The 14,884-nt window shown below is 41.2% G+C and overlaps 1 protein-coding gene across 1 annotated transcript in view; it reads right to left on the bottom strand.

Moving 5' to 3' along the window:
• The window catches only part of qdpra (quinoid dihydropteridine reductase a), a 59,781-nt gene that overhangs the window by 31,103 nt on the left and 13,794 nt on the right, over positions 1–14,884 (bottom strand). Inside the window, exon 8 of the transcript XR_004795957.2 lies at positions 13,050–13,119. The gene's annotated coding sequence lies outside the window, so the exon portion shown is untranslated. The remainder of the gene's footprint in view (positions 1–13,049; positions 13,120–14,884) is intronic.

Below are 14,884 nucleotides of genomic sequence, written 5' to 3'. Positions count from 1 at the left end.
CCTGCAGCCGCTGGTGCGGCGACGGCGGCGGCGGCGGCGGCGGGCCAGCGGCTGGTGAGCGAGACGCTGGCATGAAACGCCGGCCAACATTCCGCAGACAGAGAGAGGTCACGCAGAGGTTAGCCCCAATGGCTGCCAATGAGCAGTATCCTAATTACCCAAAATGCAGGCGTTGGTGAGCAATTCGGGGGGATCTTTATTAGGATATAGTGATTAGAACGCGCGGCAGAATGAACACAAACGGCCCGTCACTGTGGCGGGTTGGCTGCGTTCAAGACACACACACAGTGTTTGCGGGTTCCGCACCACAATGTGACAAATAGTCACTGATAGGTATTCAGCTTCCGTTGGGCTGCACCCGGCCGGGCTCATTAGCCTCGCAACAACTCCGGTGCAAAACTTTTTCTCAGACGAAAAAAACTGTTGTTGCGCTCCTAATAGGTGCCACAACTCCCAGGGCAAATTCCTTTGTTTTATTGTTCAATGTCAATGATCCCGAGCGTTGATTGCGCCCCCGTGAAGTGGCTATGGCTTGGAGACGCCTCCAAAACTCTCCGAAGGATCTAAATTACCTCTGATGAGGATTCAACTATAGAAATACTGGCAGAGGAACGAGTGTCACGCCGACAATGTTGCTGCTTTTCGCGCATCTATTTCGACATTGTGAGCGGCGGATGAGATCTGAGTCATTGTTTGCCCTTATTGGCATCAAAATAGCGTTGACAGCTTCCCCGGCTGAATCAATCAATGCCAGCCCCTAATAAAAAAAAGTTGTGATTCTTTTCATGTGTTCATTTCAGCACATCTCCAGTCAGAATCCAGAAAGTTTTGACTTCACTTTTTTGGCATCAAAAATAACGTTCAGTTGTCCAAAATCCATTCTGCCATCAAAACCAATCACCATCTGGCGTCTGTCTAACTCACCGTGCGCTCAGCAGTTTGAACAGAATCAAACCTTAAAAAAAAACGGGGCGTATGAATGTGAGCGTTGCATTTTTCATGTTTTTCGCCTTAATCTTACAAATCGGGTTGTTTGAGATATTTACTGTGCAGCACTTACTCCAACAGACGAAGACCGCGCAGGTACAGAGAGAAGGATGACAAGAGTTAACAATGTGGAGGAGGCGGACAGACGACTCAGAGTCTATCTTCCATCAGGGCTGCTTCATTTCCAATGTTTTACTCAGCCAGTAAAGGCCCCAATCTGCAATCTGTTGTTTTTTTAAAGAAAGCAATTCAATTCAAATCAACGCCATTTATTAATTACAACCTGCAAACACCTGCACCATTCATATCTTAGTCAGCTAACATTCAAATATGTACGAGTTAGTTAATAAACATCCGTGTCGAGCAAATTGCCTTCAGTAACATCTTCGCTCAGTACACAGTGCACCTTTAATGACGATATTTTGTTTTAATCACCATGGATTATATTTTTTATGGACCAATAAACATCCGCACCTGACCGAATTAATCAATAACCAATATCTTTCTTTGTGGATACACGTCTTCACCAAAATCTTTAACCAGCAGCCAACCATTGCTGTGGAGGACGCAGCCGATGGGAGACCAAACTTGATGTTCGGGAGGAGAAAGAAAGAAAGAAAAATAGCTGGCTGTGCTGCTACCATCCCCCATCTCGTAGGCATGGCAGCAGCCTCGCACACATGCGCCTGCAAACACACACACACACACACACACACACACACACACACACAGATGCTTGCTCATGAAGACACACACAAACACACGCACACGAACACTCGCACACGAACACACACACACACACACACACACACACACACACATACATAAAACACACACACACACACGCTTGCTCATGGACACACACACAAATACACATACATAAAACACGCACACACACTTGCTCATGGACACACGCACATGGATTCAAAGCACACATACAAAACACACACACACACACACACACACACACACACACACACACACACACACACACACACACACACGCAGACCATCTTCTCTATGCTTTGGTACCTGATGTGAGGCAGAGAGAGAATATTCCAGATACCAAACACAATGAGTGTTCCTCTGCTCTTCGTAGAAAACAGAACATTTCGCCGCGACGGCCCTAATTTAAATTAAATCCACGCGTGTAGTTAAAGCCGCTCTATTTAGTCTCAAAGATCAATTTTAAACTGCTGGAGAGTAAAAAAAAAAAAAGAGAGAGAGGGAGGATGAGAGCGAGAGAGGGGAGATGGGATGGGGTGGGCTATGGTGTAGTTTTAGTTTTAGCGCTGAATAGGTAAAGTGTTTTTAAGAGGCCGACTGGATCCGTGTTTGAAGGCGGAGAGCGGCTGTGGTGACCTGCCGCCCGACCCGCACCTTCATAACACAACACACACACAGCAGCTCAGGGCCGATTCCTCCTAGTTGCTCAAGGTTATTTCTTGGTGATTTGAGGAGAAATATTTATAGTTTTTTCTCATTACATGTTTTGAGCATCTGGACGTTCACTCATAGAGTTCTTTTTCGGTGTGTTTCACGGGTGCATCTTCCGTAGGAGTGCCACTGGAGTACAGGTTGCCAAACTACCAAAAGTTAATGCTTCAGATTCAGATCAATTGGCCACAGGCTGGTGTGTATCGATTCAGTATGTGCAATGTATGAATAATGCCACGAACACAGATGCTAATAACTGTTTAGGTCTCCATATTTCGCATTTATTAGCCATATGTAACACATTTAATACATGTTATTAACACATTATAATGTAGTCACCACATCTAAGTGTATTTAATGTGTTTGTTAACAACTGTATGTCGTGGTAAACATGTAAGTGGAGGCTGGGGAATAATGAAATATATCAAAAAGAGTATAATCGTTAATTAATTATACAATATTTGTAAAGTGTTTATACTGTATATGATAAATAGGGGGACTTCAATGATTTGCCCTTATGTTATATTTTATAGCATATCACAGAACAAAATCAGAAAATATGAAATGTCACTACTTTGAATATACGTCATATAATCTACATGTTAAAGATGCCGTTTGTACATTGGTAGAGTGAAACTAATTACATTCACTGAAGTACTGTATTATCTATTCTGACTTATTACTTTGTAACACGACCTCCAGTATATTTGAGAGGGGAATATTGTACTTTTACTTCTTTTCACTTCGTACAAAGTATAACCAGCTTGTAAAATATTAGTCCACCCATATAATGCTGCTTACAAGCCAAATCATATTTTAAAAATTGAGGTTTTAAAACATTTCTGTGCAATACTTTTGCACTTTTATTGTACTTATGTACCTTTATTTGTACTTGTAACTTAGTATTTTCACATTGTTCTATCACTACATGATCGTACACCATTGTGTGCACACATGTAAAGTACAGTATATGAAGTATTTATAGTAATTTTATATAATATGGTGAATCCAGTTCCATATGAGTTATATGATGTGTAGAATGGAGAAAAAAAACTGTAGGTTATTCCTGAGCAGGTTGAGTTTTATCAGCGTTTGTTAAAACTGTAGCTGAGCTTCACTGTCGTTATCATTCAGACTGTTAAACTGGACACACACACGTTATGGTTCACTGCTAAATGAATCCCTCGTGTTTTTTGGGGGGTTCTTTTAGGCTTTGTGTAATCGGCATCATCCCAAAGATGATCAATAGTGCTTGAAAATTACAGCGCTGGACTGGATGCTGTCTCCAGGCCTGATTATTATTGGACTTTTGCGTAGTGTTGAGCTGGGCATGCTGGGGCTCTGGTCTTACCAGCAACCAGGTGTAACACGGGAATAGATATCTGTTTGAACAGAAGCCCAAAAGCTTCTGGCAACTTCAATCCAAATCAATGCTCAGACCAGGGCATTGGATCAATTGTTTCCCCTCAAAAAAAACAAAAGAAAAAGACAAGAAAAAGGAACCATTCTTTCTTATTGCTCAAAATGTCCTGAGTTCGCTGACTTCACATAGTTTTCCCCTTAACAAAAATCAGGCAAATAATATGTGGGAGAACTTGGAGGAAGATTTTTTTCTTTTAAAGACTGTGGGAGGTTTGGGTGAAAGGGGTGAGGAGAGGGAGGAGGGTTGCTTTCTAATGAGCTTCATAGAGCAGGTACAGCCACTTTGAAATGATAGGAAACAGCCCCCCTCCACCACCCCCTCCCTCAAATATGAATACAAGAAAGATGCAAATGTACTCAACAGTGAATTTATTATTCTAAATATGTTCAGAAACAAAAGGCTGCGCAAAAACAGAGGGGAGTGAAAGTGAACTGCTCCCCTCTGCTCCTCGCTGCCTAGAAGAAAAAAAAAAAGGAGAAAAAAAAAACGGAGAAGGGGAGAAGGAGAGGACGGGGGGGGGGGGGGGGGGGGGGGGGGGGGGGGGGGGGAGAGAGAGAGAGAGAGAGAGAGAGAGAGAGAAAAGGAGGGGTATGAAAAAAAGAGGCACAGAGATATAGACACAGAGAGAGAGAGGAAAAATCCTGGGCCCTGTTTCTTCTCTCTCTCTCTCTCTCTCTCTCTCTCTCTCTATATATATATATATTTTTTTTTTTTTTTTAAGCAATGGCATCCTGTGTTCTTGGATGTGTCGTTGCCATGGCAACTGTAACTTGGTGACCTCGTTATTTCTGCCTAATCCCGCGCTGAAATTATGGTTGCTCCACCCTTTTGCCTGGCTGCCCTGATAACATAATCATTGCAAATGAGGCAGGGGAATGGAGAAGAAGAGGAGGGAGAAGAAGAAAAAAAAAAAACATATTTGGCACAATTTTTTTTTTCTTTTGAAAACAAGATCACCACAGGCTGCTGAAATACTATATATATATATATATATATCACATACATTCACCGGTGTACATTTACAGCTGCTCTTAGTGTACTGCAGTATTTTTACAACAGCTAATGATGGGGGCAGAGTAATTAAAATAAGCACTTAGCAATAATCGCCAGCGAGTGGTTGATAAACTGTATTGATTTCGGATCATTCACGAGTTTATTACAGTGCAATCGGTGCCAAGTCAGGCTTCCACCCACACAAAGTTTTGGGGGACGATATCTTGTAAATGAAGACCAGACAAAACTAAATCTACTGTACTACACACATGCACACAACAGCACATAAACACCTGAATTATTGATTTCAATGTTTGATTAGATTTACTTATTGGCCGGGGCAACGAGAAGCACTCTGAAAAATTGATGGAATTTCTTTTTAGATGAACATGCAAACTAATAAGAAATCCTCAGTCATGCCTATTCAATAATTCACCAAATTTACATATTATTATTGGCATATCTCATTACTGTGGACCAAGACACACTTATATATTCCAAAATTGTATTAGTTGGGTATACTGTCGCATAAATTAACATGAATAATGAAGGACGAGCGCTCATCTAAAGCGGCGATTCAAAGAAATCCCTCATTTAGGAAAATAAGAGACACAAAATGCCTTTGTGCGGTCAAATAGGCCACAGACTCCGTAACAACTGTATTGTTTACATGTATTTACCGCAACTGTGACTAAAAATACACCTCACAGTCTGAGGTGTAATGTCTTGAAAGTTATTGTTCTGCCTTATTTTATTTCCACCTATGACATTTCATCGCCTCAATGGTGGTTGATGGCTTTGATATTATTATTTTTTTATGTTACAAATCCACCATTACTGGTTCTCTTTGTCTAAGTAGAATATAAACAGAAATGAAGGTCAAATTCATTTTGTCTTCTTAATATATTTGATCAAGATTAGAGGTTTTTATTGTATTATATCATGTAGTCTCCGCCTTTGTTTTGAATAAGGAATGCATTGTGTAATGTTTTTTTAAGCAAAGGTATTTGTAAAAAAAAAAAAAAAAATTAAATAAAACACAACAAGCGTGTTCATGAGCCTCCGCACTGCAACGCAATACATGCTACGGGATAATTAGCAGCGTTCAAATACCTTTTCAAAGCCTACTTAAGACAATAATGTCAGAGATATCATGAAGATATTGATTCTGTACATTGCTGACCACTATCGATGTCACTTCATAGATGGATGTATTCATTTTACTTATCACAATCAAAAACCTGGCTCGGTCAAAGTCGGTATGGGTTGAAACTCCGTTGCCGTTGAGCCCAGTCTTAAATCAAACATGCAGCACGCTCTCGCGTGCACCCCGAATGACAGGCACACGGAGAGGGACTGGCTGTGAGCTTTTCTGACGAAACCACCTGCCTACTGATCCCTGGACTTGTCCTGGTGTACCCAACCGCAAGTCTTACACTGTTGATTTAGCGCACCAAACATGTATCAATGCACAACTGAAAACAGCCACCAGCAAATGTTTCAATTACTCCTGTTTGGGCAACTTAAGGTAAAGTCTACAGTTCCCTGCTGATTCAGAAAGTTACTTTACCTTTACCTAAGAATGAAAATATATTTACAAAAATATATACTTTCAAAGTGTCAAAAGACGGGCTAGTCTGAGCACTCATGCTAGGTATTTCTTTTTTAAAATCCTAATTCGAGGCAGACCCGTCTCTGAATCCATTCTGAACCGTTTCCTTTCACTATCTGTAACAGTTCCAGATATTTTTGTTGAAATACCTCTCTTAAGTTTTTCACTGATTATCATTTTAGTGCAATCTGAAACATCTGTCTATCTTCAGCGCGAGTTATGAGTAAACTACAGTTGAGATTCTCAAACCATTGCAACAACATCTATAACCGGACATTCAGATTCACGGTATTCAAACAGTATGTGGAATTGTTAATCCACAGTTTAAGATGACTAATGTACAACATGTAGCGCGTGTACTATGCTCAATATGTGGAGACTTGCTGCCGTTTTTACTCCCCCCCCCCCAGACCAACCTGAACCTGACTTGGTGGTCCTCATTGCAACAAAGGCAGTAAAAACCATGTGGTGTGGCCAACAGCGACCGCCATGTCAGCTCAACCTGAACCCGCAAGAATTAAGTACCTCGCCCGTTTCTGGGGGTTACTAAATGCGCAACTCTCGCAAGATGTTCAGAATAAGCTCTCATAATAATAACAATAGTAATAATTGATCGTTAATGGCATTTAGAGGCTTGCATCAGTGTCAGGTCATACATCACTGATTAACGTTAATCAGATGGGTCAGATAGCAGAAAGAGAGGAACAGAATTTTAGATATCCCCGATTTTGACACAAAAAAAATAGTGAAACAAGTGGAGCCACCTTGGATTAATGGATATATATTTGATAATTTCTTGAAAATTCTCCAAATTCCAGACTGTAACGAATAATGTGCAATTAGTTAGTCAAGAAATATCATACAGCTGTCACCTGTTAAAAGTCGCACTCATCTTTACTGTGTTTTAATCATTTCCTTAGAGTAAGCAGCACCTCTGTTTCTAAAAATGCTGGATCTCACATTTTGGAAGCAAACTCTTTAATTATTTGTGGGAAAAAAGAAAAACTACATGTGAAGGACTTGAGATGCTGAACACCCCCTCCCGTCCCCCCGTCTTAAACTGAACTTAGACCCAGGATGTGAATGAGAAACAGATGTGTAGGAGGGTGTGTGTGTGTGTGGGGGGGGGGGGGGGGGCACTCAGTCTCCACAAAGACCTGAAAGAACCAGAAAATCCCCAAAGTAGGATTTTTTTTGGACCCGTTTGTCTGCATGAGGCGCCGACCAGAGAAGTCAGCAAGGGAAAACAGAGACAGAATCGCAGACAGAGAGACTGACATATGGACAGATGTGTGTACAGACAGACTGCTGAGGTGTGTGTGTGTGTGTGTGTGTGCGTGTGTGTGTGTGTGTGTGTGTGTGTGTGTGAGCATAATCCACTGAGAGAGAGGACCGCACGACTCCCAAGAGGCTTATCTTGGTCAGATCCTGTTGCTTGTATGGAAACTGTCAATTCAGTCACATCGTTTGCCCAGCGTATAGTAACCCCCACGACCAATACCCCCCCCCCCCCCCCCCCCCCCCACACACACACACACACACACACACACACACACACACACACACACACACACACACACACACACACACACACACACACACACACACACACACACACACACACACACACACACACACACACACACACACACACACACAGACAAACACACTCCCACCCCCCACCACTGCTGACCTGGATTTGACTGGCTGCAGTATCCACCCACATCTACTTTGACAGACTGGCTCTTGGATGTTAAAGCTGACAGGGAAATAACTCTCGTAATAATATACTAAATATACTACAATATTACTACAAACTCTACGATCCAAACTAACAGTATTTGTGAAAATATAGCATGTAGTAGAAGTAGAAGTATTGGAGTATTAGCATGCTGCTTCTAGAATAGTAGTTAACATGAAACTTGAGAAACTTCATTGAATATTTTAGAACTACTTCTCTAAATATATATGTTGTGACTATATGGATGTAAATGATAATGATAATAGTAGGTATTTTGTTGTGACTTCAAAAATCCAAAATTTGACCTTGAACTAAGTTTGGTGGAAATGCTGATGTAGGTGCCATAGTATAACCTATTTCAATATGTAGTTAAAACCTGTTTGAAATCATTTTTATCAATATTACTCACATAATTTGTGATCTGAATGCCTTTAGAATTTTTTTTCTCAGAAATCTAGATGTCTTACCACCCCAAATTACCAAAGCAATGATCACTGGGGGAAACATTTGCATTGGTTACTGTAAGTGTGGTCATAACACTTTGTCAAAAAATTAGTCAATCACTAGAAAAAATCCTACATTCAAATTTTTACACAGGTATAAGCTGCTTAATGGAGAAAAGTAGCTGAGGCACCATATTATATAACATAATCATTTATTTCCTCTGTAAAATCTTAAAGTACATAGTTGTCAGAAAGACGTACTTGTAATGGAGTAGAATTGTAAAGTAACATATAAGTTTAAATACCCTCAAATTAAAGTACTCTTTATGACTATCATTATTGAGTAGTGGCGGGAATAGCAGCAGATCAATCTATCCATTTATCCATCTATCCACCCATCTATCTACCTATACCTAAAACAGTTTGTGAATATGCACCTGATGAATGCAGATTTACTTGTCGTACCATCATATCAAATATACACATAATCTAGCATATTGCGGGGGCGATGCATAATTGTTTATTTTCCAGTTGACGTATGTGTATTTCTTGACCACCGAACATGAGTCAGAGAACATGCTGAGAGCCAAAATATCTCGAAAGATAAGGAAAAAAACAGAAAGGGAGTGTGGGTTTGTGTGTAATGCGGAAGGTGGTTGTGGGGGCGGGGGGATGGGGGGGGGGGGCATCTCGGGGGAGATTCTGCAGACATCAAAAGGTTGTTCCCTTGTTCAACGTACATGGAGGACTTCATTAAACATTACATTATCAGATGCTAGAGATCACCTGCTCTAGCTACACCTTTTTCCCTTCTTCTAACGATTTCCCCCCAGTCGCCGCAGACCGGGGCTGGTCCCTAATTGGGAAACAAATGCTCAACCTGCTTTGTAATTGGATAGAGAGAGAAAAAAAAAACGGGGAACAAAAAACCTGTGAGATATGTCTGGTCCCAGAAGTGACAGATGCGATGAGGTGGGTCACGTGTGATGCCGGCCCTCCATCCCTCCATCCCTCCCTCCCCACCCCACCCCAGCTCCCAGCCTAGTAACGAGGCTATTACCTTTAATGGCAGTCTGCCCTTCATACCTTTTAACTCTCTGGTTGTGATCACTTAGTCGTGTTTGGCTGGAGGCCGTAACATTGTACCGAATTTACATTATGGGCGTCTATGAAGAGGCACTCGAACAAGAGCAACAGCACAAAAAAAAAACCTCCATTAAGAGATCATCATCATTAAAAGCATTCGAAAAAACGCTGAAAGTACATAAAACAGAGATTAACCAAAAATGTTTTAGTCAGCCCTGTGAATGGTTAATCGATTGGTTCAAGGTAGAAACGAAGAGTTACACTGAGATAAAACAACAACAACAAAAAAAAACACCATTTGATTTTATATATTTCAGAGCAGCTGTGGATCGCAAGGTACAGAGGGTCGGTCTGTAATCGCAGGGTTGGTGGTTTAAGTGCGAGCGACTCGTGTCTACTTGTCAGAGAGCGAGACGCTGAAGCCCAAACGTCCCCAGTGGCCGGAGTCGGGCACGGCAGCTCGGCCCCACGTGAGGGGTGTGATATTTATTTTTTCAAGTTGAAAGTGTTGCAACTGCAACAGCATGAAGATGCGTAGAACAAATGAAGAAAGAAAAAAAAAAAAACCCCAGCAGCAGCAGGGATACAACTGCCACTACATGACAGTGACTAAAAGTTAGCCCATATGTGCTTGTGTCACGCACATTTGATATTTCCAGTCTTTGGAGAGCAGGGGATTTTTTTGCTTCTTGTGATTCCTCTTGACGCGTCCACAAAACTGCCAGCGCGCCCACAACCAGTCTGCGCCGCGCCATGTCCCCTGAATGCACAGCAAATCATATATGAAATCTGACTCACGCGGCATACTGTACGTGCTCAGGGAGAGAAACTACAGCGCACGGCATAAAGTCGAGGTTTGACAGAAACTTTGTGCAGAGCGAGCCATTGCTTGTCAGCCTGTCGTTACTGTCAATGCGACGTCCCTGACAGGCCCCGGGAAACGCGTTCCAACACAACTTCAGTGTAATCACAAATCAAAACACCACAGAGACATTGAAGCCTCTGCCTGTGTGTGTGTGTGTGTGTGTGTGTGTGTGTGTGTGTGTGTGTGTGTGTGTGTGTGTGTGTGTTTTGTGTTTGTGATTACATTCTGTTTTTTTGTTCAGCGACAACATTTGTCAGGCCCCCTCTCTTTATGCATTTTGCCTATTTCTCGCAGTTTCTCCCGTTTGTGATGAGTAATTCCTGAGACTCCATCACTGTGTGCATTGAAAGAATATCTGGAGCAGGTCTTCATCAGCCCATCATTTATTCATTGACATGGATTTTTCCGAGCAGTGGCTCACCTCTCGCTGAGCAGATGTTGAGTACCATCTCGTGCTGCCTTGATCTTACGAGACACTGGACCCGACGTTGCCCGCTTAAAAAAAAATTAAATTCTCTATCCACGTCGACCCTGCGCTGTGAGTTATTCGCTTGAGGGGCATTTAATTAAATCAAAAACTTATCACTCAAATTTTAATTATGCGGCCTCGTCTCTCCCAAGGTTCACACTTGTGACTTAGTGCCATCTAGAGGCCGAGCTGGCAACGACTCAAAACACTGATTTTAGCAGAACAAGGAGCATTAGTCTTCATTATGTGCAATGCAGCTGGTTATGAATGTTTTAATACTCTGGGTGGTTCAAAATTTCTTTATGCATTAAAAAGAGAGAGACTGCTGATTAAAAAGGCCAAATGCAGTATATTAATGGACACACAAATCTTCTGTTGAATTCTAATTCTCATTGCATTCTAACATATAATAGCAACGCTCTCAGGTCTGCTGTGTTTCGCTCGCTACGTCGTGTGATTACTTTCACTCTGCAGAATGAGTGTATATGCAGAGTTTGACAATAGCCCATATTCCAATATGAGCCTGATTTTGTGACATCAAGACTATACTTTGGAGCCAATTAGGGGGCACTATGCAACTTAAACAAGTGAAATGTGTTTTCCACTCCAGTGGATTTTGGACTTCTCAGAAAAGTACATTTTGTGTCCAGCAGTTATTTGCAAAAGGAGAATTTTTGTCTTAGTTTGGTTTTTTAATAAGGGGTTAATGTGATTTAAGGGGCAATTTAGCATTTACAAGATAATTGGGTGTTTTGATGGGAAAACAATATTATTATTACAAGGATAAACGTGCACAAAGACATAAAGTCTCAAAACATCTCTTGAGGGAGATGAAAATAAAGCAATCAATGCAACGGTGTAAAAATGATCCTTTAAAAGTAAAATAAATCAGACTCAATTCATGTTTTACTATTAAAATGTATGTAAAATACTTTTGGTATTATTATTGTCTTCACATCCCTCTTTAATTTTATTTATTTCAATTCTGTACATCTTGTTTTTGAGAGAGGTTTCAGGTTAGTATTCAACCTCCTTCCCTTAGTTATACTGTAAATTTGTCTGTAGAGTACATGTGAATATCTTTGTGTAGCTACAGTATCCGGTTATTATTATATCTGCAGGTCATATGTGCAAATACATAAATAAATGTATCATCAAAAGTAAGTTGTTATGCAGACAAACAAAAGTGATTTATTATTAGATTACTGTTACTATTGTTAGTACATGCGGAGGCAGCATGTCGCTGGAGCTAATGCTGTTGGGTAGTTTACTCTGTTACACGTGCCATATCTTATAAACTAATCCGATTCTTTGTAAAAAATCATATACAGAAGTATTGTCAGCAAAATGATGTAACAGTAATTATTGCTTTATTAAGGTTTGGTCTATATGAAACCAATTTTAAAAACTATATGTGCAATTGCGTAGTTTAATCCGAAGCAAGGAAGTATATTTTCAAAGATGACAATATGGTTTTGTACAAAAACATGTAGCGGAGTAAACTATTTACGTATGGAGAAGCATTAAAATGAGAAGTACTGTACTCTAAAAATTAAAAACCCACCACTGCACTCGACTACCTAATGTAAAGGGTAAACATGTCTGTAGGGAGAATACATGACGAGGACATTTTTTTATTCTGACCACGGTGTGAGGTGCGAATGCAGACAAACTTTGTTCAGGATCAACTCGTGAATCAGACTCTTAACAACATCTTCACAGGACCTCATGGTCCTGTCCCTGAACTGCTCTGCTGTCTGATCCCGGTTTCCCCCCCCCCCCCCAGTTTGTTGTTTTAGATCCTCGCTTAAAAAAACAGGCCCCGGCTATGAGAACAGGCAGTCAGGAAGCCGAGAGGCGGTTCCTGAGTTTTGGGTGACTTACTCTCACGCAACACATGTGGCGTCTGGTCCTTGGGAGGCAGAGGGGTCCTCCCCTGCAGGTCAGGTTACCCAGAGCAGCCAGGGGATAACCACTACCATCTGTGCCTCACCTTCCATGTTCACTGCCGCTCCAGGTCTCAATGGCTTCCACATGGCGCCCCGCCATCTCAGACATAACCTCTGCGCAACACACAAACACACAAGAGATACACATTCATAAAACTGATGCGTACACACACACTACGTATACACAGATGCACGTACGCAGGGTCCATATTCACATGCTAGTCACACAAATACATTTTGCACACAAGATACAAGCAAAGGAGGATCCATGTGCACAATACGAACAAATGTATAGGCCCCACAAGTAAAAACAATCCGCACTTGATTTATCCAGCACTTATTAGAGCTGTAAGTACAAGATGATTAACAGAGGGGACAAAAGAAAGTGGGGAAAAAAGAAGAGAAGAAGTTATTAATACAAATTATAGAAATCACAGCATATAAAACTGTAAGATCAAGAAAAGGCCAAAGAGAAATGAGCATCCTATGATTGTTTTTTCTCAGAATATGGATTACTATGGCTTCATAAAAGCAGAAAAAAAGCAGAAATAAATGCACGTACACTGCACACAAGCAAGTATGCAACCACACCACATGCACTCACACTACCGTGAACCCAAACTGCACATGAAACCACAATAATTCACACGGGCAACACTACACAAAAGTGAAACCACATGCACTTGCACACACACGAGGATTTGAATGGAGAGGTGGGGAGTGGGGGGGGGGGGGGCTTTAATCAGGAAATTCACCTCCAGGGGGTTTCATCTAAGCAGGACTGGACGCCCGCTCTTCTCGCCGCTTCACACAATGAATCACCGAGACAGCCGATGCTTGAAAGCCTCAATCCGCTGTCAATAAAGCTAATGCTATCACAGGTTCTCCGCGTGCAGCGTAATCTATTAAACGTTTTTTTGTTTGTTTATTTTAAACGCAGCATGTGGGGGAAAAAAAATCATAAAAACTGTCTCTGAGCTGAAAAAAAAATACCATCAGCAATTACACTGAATCAGCATACAACCGATCAGGCCACAACACAAAAAAACTTTTTTTTCATGTTGTGGCCTGATCGGTGTAAATTACATAGTGAGATATTAATTCCGAAGCTGCTTTTATTGAATTTAGATGTCATATATTGGGTAAGAGACAGATGGAGGATGCTTAAGGGAGAGGAGGATTTGCAATACAGTCATGGTTTGACCTCAAATTAGCATAAGTGTTAAACTGAACTTGGTGGTTTACAGACACAAAAACTCGTGTTATGATGACGACGATGATGTACAAGTACAGGAGACAATGCCACGGTGGGCCATGCTGGCCGCCTGCATGCATATAGCAGGCAGTAACCTACAAGATTTATGTTTTGATTTTGCAGACACCTCGGGAGCCGGTCGCAACACTTTTTTTTTTTTTTTTTACTGCACTTTTAATAAATCTGGAGGGAAACGTCTTTTTTGTGTGTGTGTGTGTTGACAAACTTGGATTCATGTGTAATTCCTTGTGTCGTAAAATATGCTAACTGTCACTGCTAATGCTATAACTAACCCCAGGTCTTCGTGTACGACTCTAGGTTAACTGCTCTGTCCTTAACATACGTAAAATAATTATAGGTTGAAGAGCGGAATTCAATCATTAGAGACATACCTGTGACAGGATTAGAGACAATAAGGGCTGAGCAGGAGCCAATTGGTCTCAGTACGACATATTTTACAGTACAAACATAATCCGAAAGTAAATATCAGAACAAGCACTAACGGGGGAGTCGCTCAACTCATTACAACTGATATGCAAATATGTGCAAGAGCTCAGTTGACCTCCTGTGAACAGGTACAAATGATTAATTAGAACCAAGATATCTTGAATGTATTGAAATACA

Source organism: Scophthalmus maximus, chromosome 9 (assembly GCF_022379125.1).
Source record: "Scophthalmus maximus strain ysfricsl-2021 chromosome 9, ASM2237912v1, whole genome shotgun sequence".
Taxonomy (NCBI): domain Eukaryota; kingdom Metazoa; phylum Chordata; class Actinopteri; order Pleuronectiformes; family Scophthalmidae; genus Scophthalmus; species Scophthalmus maximus.
This window is presented reverse-complemented; position numbering and strand designations above follow the sequence as displayed.